General features: G+C 44.6%; 1 long non-coding RNA gene across 1 annotated transcript in view; it reads right to left on the reverse strand.

Moving 5' to 3' along the window:
* Positions 1–8,232, reverse strand: part of LOC105813020 — a 17,969-nt gene that overhangs the window by 856 nt on the left and 8,881 nt on the right. The gene's annotated exons all lie outside the window — the stretch shown is intronic.

The following is an 8,232-nucleotide window of genomic DNA, read 5'->3' on the forward strand; positions in this document are numbered from 1 at the left end:
AAAAAAAAAAAAAAAAAAAATAGCAGAGACTGTTTCACACCATTCTATCGACACATGCTATGTGCCAACACTTGGCATGCGATGATTCGTCAGAGGCAGTTCCATGGCTCCAAGATGCTCACTCGTTGTCTAGGCTATAGACTAACATGCAGAGAATTGGAATACACTGTGGTCGTCATTAAAATGGAGGGATGTCTGAGTTTCACCAATCTAAGACCTCTGCATGAGAGCAGAGGGTTGAGGGGAGCTGTGTGGAAGAGGGAAGACAGGCTGGGGTCAAACTGGGAGCATTCCAAAGAGGGGGAAGCCTCCTGGAGGAAAGGCGCAGAGGCGGAAATGAGCAGAGACCAAGGAGGGACTCGGTTTGACCAGAGAAGTGCTCCTGATTGAGAGTGGCAGCGGGAACCAAGACTGAGGAGCATCTGGCTGGAGGGAAAGGGGACCCAAGGAAGACTTCCTGGAGGAGGCAGCACAGATCTTGAATGATGGGAAGAACTTAGACATGTACAGATAAGAAGGCACGGTGGGAGCTTTCTGAATGTGTTAAGCTGGACAGTGGTCTCCCCAAAGATGTCCATGTCCTGATCCCCAGAACCTGTGAACGTCACCTGACATGGTCAGAGGGACTTTGTAGATATAACTAAGGATCTTGAGAGATTATCCTTTGTTATTCAGATGAGCCAAATGTAATCACAAGGGTCCTTACAGGAGGGAGGCAGATCAGAGTAAGTGCTAGAAGCGACAAGGGCAGCAACATACTGGAACAATATGAGGAAGGGGCCACAAGCCAAGACATGCAGGCCAGTCTAGAAGCTGGAGAGGCAAGGAGATTCTCCTGAAGCCTCCAGAAAACAGCCCTGAAGACACCTTGATTTTAACCCCATGAGACTCATTTCAGACATCTCACCTTCGGAACTGCAAGATAACAAATGTGTGTTGTTTTGAGCCACTAAATTTGTACAGTTTGTTACAGCAGCAATCAGAAACTAGCACACTGCAGAATCAGTGGCAACACAATTCACACTTCACTTCTATATAATCCCCCTCTCCACACCCCAGGTAAATATATTTCCCTCTGAAGATTTCATTTCATCAAAAAGGGTTGGAATGCATATGCCTGTTTGCGAATGTGGTTGCATTAGCTGTTACTTCATTCATTCATTCACTCAGCAAGTGATAAGAAAGGAGCTAGGACGATGATTCGTTTTAGCACCCCTGCCCCAAGAGAGCCCAGAATCTAGTGGGGGATACAGACATGTTAATAGGCCATCGAAACACAAGGAGATAAATGCATTGGCAGAGGAGAATGTAGGAGCACAGAGGAGAGCCAGCTAATCCAGCTCCCCAGATGACAGAATGTTCCAGCAAAACAGGTCTTAGCTGGGCAAATTGGTGCAAGGAAGCGATCCAAGCAGATGGAACCACGTTTACCAGAATGCAGCAGGAGGAGATAGGGGAACCACTGACTCATCAGGTGTGGCCAGAACAGAGACCAGAGGCTGAGATAGGTGGTTCCTGATTACAAATTGGAGACAATTGCTTCATAGCTGCTTTCTGGGACCCTCTTGATCAAATAAAAGGGCCAGTGGCTGCAGGAAGGTTCATGGCAAAGATGGGTGAGGGCTGTAGGCACACCCTCCCTGGTGGAAACATAACCTGAACCTATGTTCAATACCACAAAGAGAAGATCCAGGTGGGAAAACCACTGGGCTGGGCAACTCCGACCCTGTTTCTCCTGAGGGACACCTGTGCTTGGGATTTCTCTCACTTCCATTGCTAGTGCCGCTCCCACGCAGATCACTGTGTTCATTTCTTCCAACATATGTGTCAAGAGGCAACAAAGCCTCCTCACTGTCACCTTCACTAATAAAATAAAGAGAAGGAGATTCCCATCCTGGAACTAGCCTGACTTCTCCAGCTGATTTCTGGCCCAAGGCATTCTGGAATGGCTGGTATTCCGAATGATGACTGAGCCAACCACAGTATCATATCTGTGGGCAGAAAATAGCCACAGCTTTGATAGAGCGTTACACATGGATAGTAATTGGGTGATGTCTGCTCACAAGGGTGAGAAAATCTGGAGATGGAAAGAAGATGGAGAGGCAGGGAAGGAGCGAGATGAGGGAGGAAAGATGGAGCAGAGAGGACGACGGAAGGGAGCATCTGCCGTTTGCACAAGGGGTAAGTATAGACTTTCCAAGACTCTGGAGCTTTCTAGGACGCCTGACCTCAGAGAATAAGATCAGGGCCAAGACAGAGGAAGCCTACAAGGCCATGGGAACAGAGGAGCTCCTCATGGTTCGGGATCTAACCCCTCTAAACCACTAACCTTGTCCCTGACACCAGTCCAGGCTGGGAACTGTGTGTCGGCAGAGGAGGAGCGACTGAGGGACTGTAGTAAATACCAAGGGGAAGATTTTGCAAATAATTTTTTTTTGTAAATTGTCACTACATAAGAGCTAACACTCTGAAGTCTGAGAAGCAACATTTTTTCCTCCCTAAGTAATCAGAAATAAATAAAAGGAGAACTCTCTGTACTTAGTAAATCTGCGTTGGTGTGGGTCCACACGCGGCAGAACATGGCAGAGGGGGTGGGCAACATGAACAAGAGCTGCAGCTGAGTTCCAGATGGTGTGCGAGGTGGGGCACCCTTGCAAAGAAGGCAGAATGCAAACCATGAGAGGGGACTACTCCACAGAAAGCCGCCAGAGCAGCATGTGGACAAAGTCAGACAGGTGTGTCTCAGACGGACAGAGGTCCACAGATGGACGGAGAGCTGCAGTTGGCATCTGTCATCCGCGCTCCTGCTCTGCAATGGATGATCCAGACACAGAGGCTGGTGGCTGGGCGAGGCTGGGTGCGTGGAGCGTGAGCGGAGCACGCATAGGCAAGAGAGCTAAGCTCTGGCTCCACAACTCATTGGCCATGCCACCTGGGGCCAGTCACTTCCTCTGTGTGGATCCATTTCCTCATTTTGAAAAGGATGGAGGTGGGGTGCAAGGGGCGATAATCTCTTTGGTAAAACCTAAGACTTGAAGAGGTATCACTGTTGGACCAGAGGGCCTTGACAACCCTCTACCCCAAACTCTACCAAAATATGTTTCAAGCACCTCTAACCTTAAAGTATTTGCCATCTTTCCTCTAGCTTTATTAGTCACTGATCTTTCTTACTGGGCCAGGAAGTGAGCTTCAAGCGGGGGAGGGAGGCACCCCACCAGATTTTCTAAGAAGAGACTCGCTAAGTTGGATATAAGCAGAACAAAACCTCGGGAAATCTTGTGCACATACAAGTCTGGTACCAGGGACTTGGTGGGTTTTCCTAGCTGGCTGAGAACCCACTAGGGACCCATCTCACCCCATGGTCACATGTCCAGGGCCGTCCCACCACTTAAGTATTCTTCCTCCCCAACTCGCCAAAACCTTACTTTACTCTTGCACCCTCAAAACCTTGCTTCAGTTAGGCTGATATCACAAACTTATTAAAGGCCAAGGAGTGAGTGGCCACCATGTTATCAACCCATAAGAAGACGTGATGGTGGAACTTCAGGCCCCACAGGAGAGGGAAGGGAATCCCTTAGGTGTGGGAATTGAGAGGCCCTGTGTAAAAATTCAGGCAGCTGCTGCCCCCACCCCTGGCTTTCTCCCCTCCAGCCTCTGCAAAGCTGGGGTTGGGGCTGGGGTGTGAGGCCCACAGATACCATAAGCTGGCTCACTCTTCCTCGGCTGACTTTCTGTTTCTAAATGCCAAAAGAGGTTTGCTTGCCCCTCAGATGAAGTAAAGAGGTTTCCTACATTAGAAGAAACAAAGAACCTCACACAAGACAGAATCAGACTGAAGGAATAAGGATCGATTTGGGAAACTGGAGGGAGAGAGGGGGTAACTGAAGGTCTGGGAAGGAATGTCAATTCACCAAAAACCTGCAATATCCACTCCTGTCGGATAGAGCTGGCTAATGAAGCAGAAATGTTCACTACTATCACTGTTACTGTTTTAGTTCTGCTTTCAAAAGGCAACATTTTTAAACCGCTTTATTGACATATACTTCATATAACATAAAGTTCAACCATTTAAAGTGTACAATTCAATGATTTTTTAGTATGTTCCCAAAATTGTGTAACCATCACCCCTATCTAATTTTAGAACATTTCATTACTCCCAAAAAGAAGCCCCTCCCCATCAGCGATCGCTCCCCATTTTGCCCCTGTCCATCTCCCAGCTCCACGTTACTGGCCCATTAGTGACAACCACTAATGTGCTTTCGGTCTCTAGAGATTCAAAGCATAGCATTTTGCCCCTTCAGGTACTTTTCCTACAATTAGAGTGCACCACCATCATATGGCAGTGATGTCTTAATCAAGAGCTCACAACTCATGTATGAATGGCCAACACCAACATGAAAAGATGCTCAGCATCAGTAATTATTAGAAAAATTCAAATCAGTAACCACAATGAGATGCCACTCTATACCCATTAGGGTGGCTACTGTCAAAAAAACAGAAAACAAGCATTGGCCATGATGTGGAAAAATTGGAACCCTTGTGCACTGTTGATGGGAATGTAAAATGGTGCAGCTACTTTGAAAAACAGCTGACGGTTCCTCAGAAAATTAAAAATAGAACTATCATATGATCAGCAATTTCAGTTGTTTCTATGGGCCCAAAAGAATTGAAAGAGATATATGTATATCCATGTTCATAGCAGCATTATTCTCAATAGCCAAAAGGTAGAAGCAACCCAACTGTCCATCCATGGATTAATGAATAAACAAAATGTTGTATATATATCCAATAGAATCTTAGCCCTAAAAAGGGAAGAAATTCTCACACATGCTATAACAGGGATGAACCTTAAGGACATTCTGTTAAGTGAGATATACCAGTCACAAAAAGACAAATATTGTATGATTTCATTTATGTGAGGTACCCAGAGGAGTCAAATTCATAGAGACAGAAAGTAGAATGGTGGTTGCCAGGGGCTGGGGAGAGGGGGAATGGGGAGTTAGTGTTGTGGGGACAGAGTTTCAGTTCTGCAAGATGAAAAGAGTTCTGGAGATGGATGGTGATGGTCAAACAACTGTGTGAATGTACCTAATACCACTCAGCTATACATGTAAAACTGTTTAAGTTGGTAAATTTTATGTTATATGTATTTTATTATGCTTTTGTAAAAAAGATTTCATGATCCAGCCAAAAGGCTTAGGCCAGGGGTGCCTTTCTTATGACACAAAAAAATCTACTTTTTTTCCTTTTAAAAATAAAAATATAACTCTTTATTAAATAGTTAAACATAGGAAACATTAGCAAATGCTTTTTTAAAAAATATTATGGACGGACTATGCTTTAAAAAAATAAATACTCAACCACAACTTATTCTTTTCTCACTAACACTTGACTATTAACAAACAGGCTTAATCAATAATTTCTGTAAGACTGCATTAACTGAATGCTTAAGTGCAAAGAAGAATGCCAAGCACATAATGTGCATTAATTCATGTACTCTTTCGGACACTAGGAAGTAGATCTTAACATTTATCCCATTTCACAGAAGTAGAACTAAGGCTCAGAGATATTAAATAACTTTCCCAAAGCCACGAAGCTGGTGTCAGAGTTGAGACCCAAGCCAGTCTTCTGATTCCAGAACTGGTGCTATTTCTATTAAAAGACAATGGTTCTCAAGAAACACAAAAACATCCACTCTCCCATCAGTTAGGGGCCTGTTTAAACAAATCCACCTCAAAAAAACCTTTTTCTTGGCATTCTCTGCCAATAGCTTACAAATTGTCTTCCAATGATTTTTTTTTTTTTTTTTTTTTTAAGTCAGGGTCTCGCTCTGTTGCCTGGGCTAGAGTGCAGTGGTGTCAGCATAGCTCCTGGGCTCAAGCGATCTTCCTGCCTCAGCCTTCCACCAAGGATAACTCTTTTTAAAAGGCTGCATCCCTTACAACAAAAAAACCTTCAAACGATTCAGTTAAGCACTTCTTTTTAATGGAATGTGGCTTTGGAGCAGAGGCAGATGATAAGTTCTTAGCCAAGTCTTATATGTTTCAAGGCCTCTACTGTAACATCGGACAAGTATGAAGTGCTATGGATGAAAAATAAGCCAAATGCATGCCTTTTTTATGGCTTCTCCAGCATAGATCCTACCTCCACCATGTCTCTACAAGATGTTTCTAGTTCATTGTGAAATATAAAAATCATCCTAATAACAATGAGTTGTTGGCAGTATGGTTTAGCAGGAGGGATATGTGAAGCAGGCTTCCAACAGCAGGGTTTATGTTCTGTGACTCCACATGCATCATTGTTGATTAGGCTAGGAAGGTTGGTACTCGAAACATATTTGGAAACAGGATGAACAGATCCTCACTGAGTCTTGACTGGTCTCTCGGATAAAAGGAATTATAATTTGGGGGGGCTACGGATAGCCCTTTCTTGCCTTGTGTTAGACTGGAAGCAGGGACAGCCAGTCTGCACAGAGCACGTACTGAACGAAGCAAGCATATCAAGAAGTTGCCTGGCTGCTTGATGGCTTTCCGGTTCCTACTTCCAGTCCCTTCCCAAGACTCAGTGGTATTCCTGACCTTAGATCTCATGATACATCCCTGAATCTTTTTAAAAATTCTTCTCTTTGGCTTAAACTATTTCCAGATGATTTCAGTACATGTAATTACAGAATCCTAACTAATGCAGTATTAAACTCATTTCTTCATGACTTGTAGAACCACTGTCGTCATTTTTTCCCCATCACAGTCAGATTCAAAGAAGAGAAAAGAACTTCCAGCCAAGGATTACCCATGTGCCTAAAGAGGAAAGCTCTCTAAACCATGAGGACCAAAAATGGGCCCCCATCCTACTGTGTTCCTCCAGAAATTGTGCAACAATAAAATATATGAAATACAACATGGTTGCCAAAGAGAGGTCAAATGTTAAACTACAGACAGTGATGACATTTAAATGCATTCAACTTTAATACTGCATCTGTCTGTAAAAATGAAAACAAAGCAAGTAAACTTCCTCAGTTAAAATAGTGCTATTTAAAGAAAACAGAGTGGGGCAGGGGAAAGGATCCTGACTGGGAGACAAGGAGTAAACCTATAGAAGAAACGGTATTCCTTGAGGCCAGGTCAGAGAGAATGGTTCCTACAAATCGATCTGTACACCTAGAGAAGGGGAGGGAAAGCTAAGAAGTCCTAAGCTTTAATAAAACAGAGAAGGAAAAGGACAGAGAGCTATTGTCTTAGCTTAAGGTAGCACTACCTCCCTCGATTCATACCGTAGCTTCATGTCCCATAAATACACCTTTGCTCATCTACACTCATATGTCTTTGCTCAGTTCTCACCCAAGTCTGGAAGGTCTTCCCTTCTCCTGTCTACTTAACCCAATCCCAGTCATCCTTTAATGCCTTGCATAAGGGGCTCCTTCCTCCCAGTCATCTGCCTTGTCCTCCCTGACATCTCTCTCTACTAAACTCCCCAAAGCACAGAGAATCACAGTTGCAATGACCTTAGAGAAAACATCCAACTTAGTCATGTCTCCTGCCAAAGCTCTCAATTACATGCCTGATGTTGACTATTGTCTTAAGGGTGTTAGTATTGTGGAGATGGTAAGTTTTCAAAACAGGTCAATGACAGAACCACAAAGAAGTTCCTTCCTCCTGTGAGTGATCAGGTCCCAGCAATCTGGAGAAACCAAGCTGAAGGCACAATTCAGAAGCACACTGACATATGAAGTACCAAGCCACACTCACAGAAAGGAATCATACTGTTACAGACATCCCATATTTTCCATCAAAGTGCCTTTGTAATATCACCTATTGCAGTGGTCCCCAACCTTTTTCACCACAGGGATTGGTTTCATGGAAGACGATTTTTTCCACGGACCTGGTGGGGCACAGAGCTCTGCAGCCTGGTCCCTAACAGGCCTCAGACTGGCTGGGGTTGAGGATCACAGGCCTATTGGAAACAGAATGGGTTGAAGGATGGGGAAGGGGAAACATGAGCACTCAATGCTCTAATCTACCAGCAGGCAGGCCCAGAAATGACGGTCCTAGAGAAGCAGCCAGGGAGGTGCCATGATTGCTCACGAGCTGAGCACTGACATCACAGTGTGACCATCTGTGTGATCTCTGCAGCAGAGTCCAAAAAAGTCAAACCAGCCTGAACAGTGAGTGCTGCCCAGAACACTTGGCAAAGAGGGGTTTCTGTATTCAGCTCCAGACGCTACCATTGGCTGGC

This window comes from Propithecus coquereli, unplaced genomic scaffold (genome assembly GCF_000956105.1).
Source record: "Propithecus coquereli isolate 6110/MARCELLA unplaced genomic scaffold, Pcoq_1.0 Scaffold27, whole genome shotgun sequence".
NCBI lineage: Eukaryota > Metazoa > Chordata > Mammalia > Primates > Indriidae > Propithecus > Propithecus coquereli.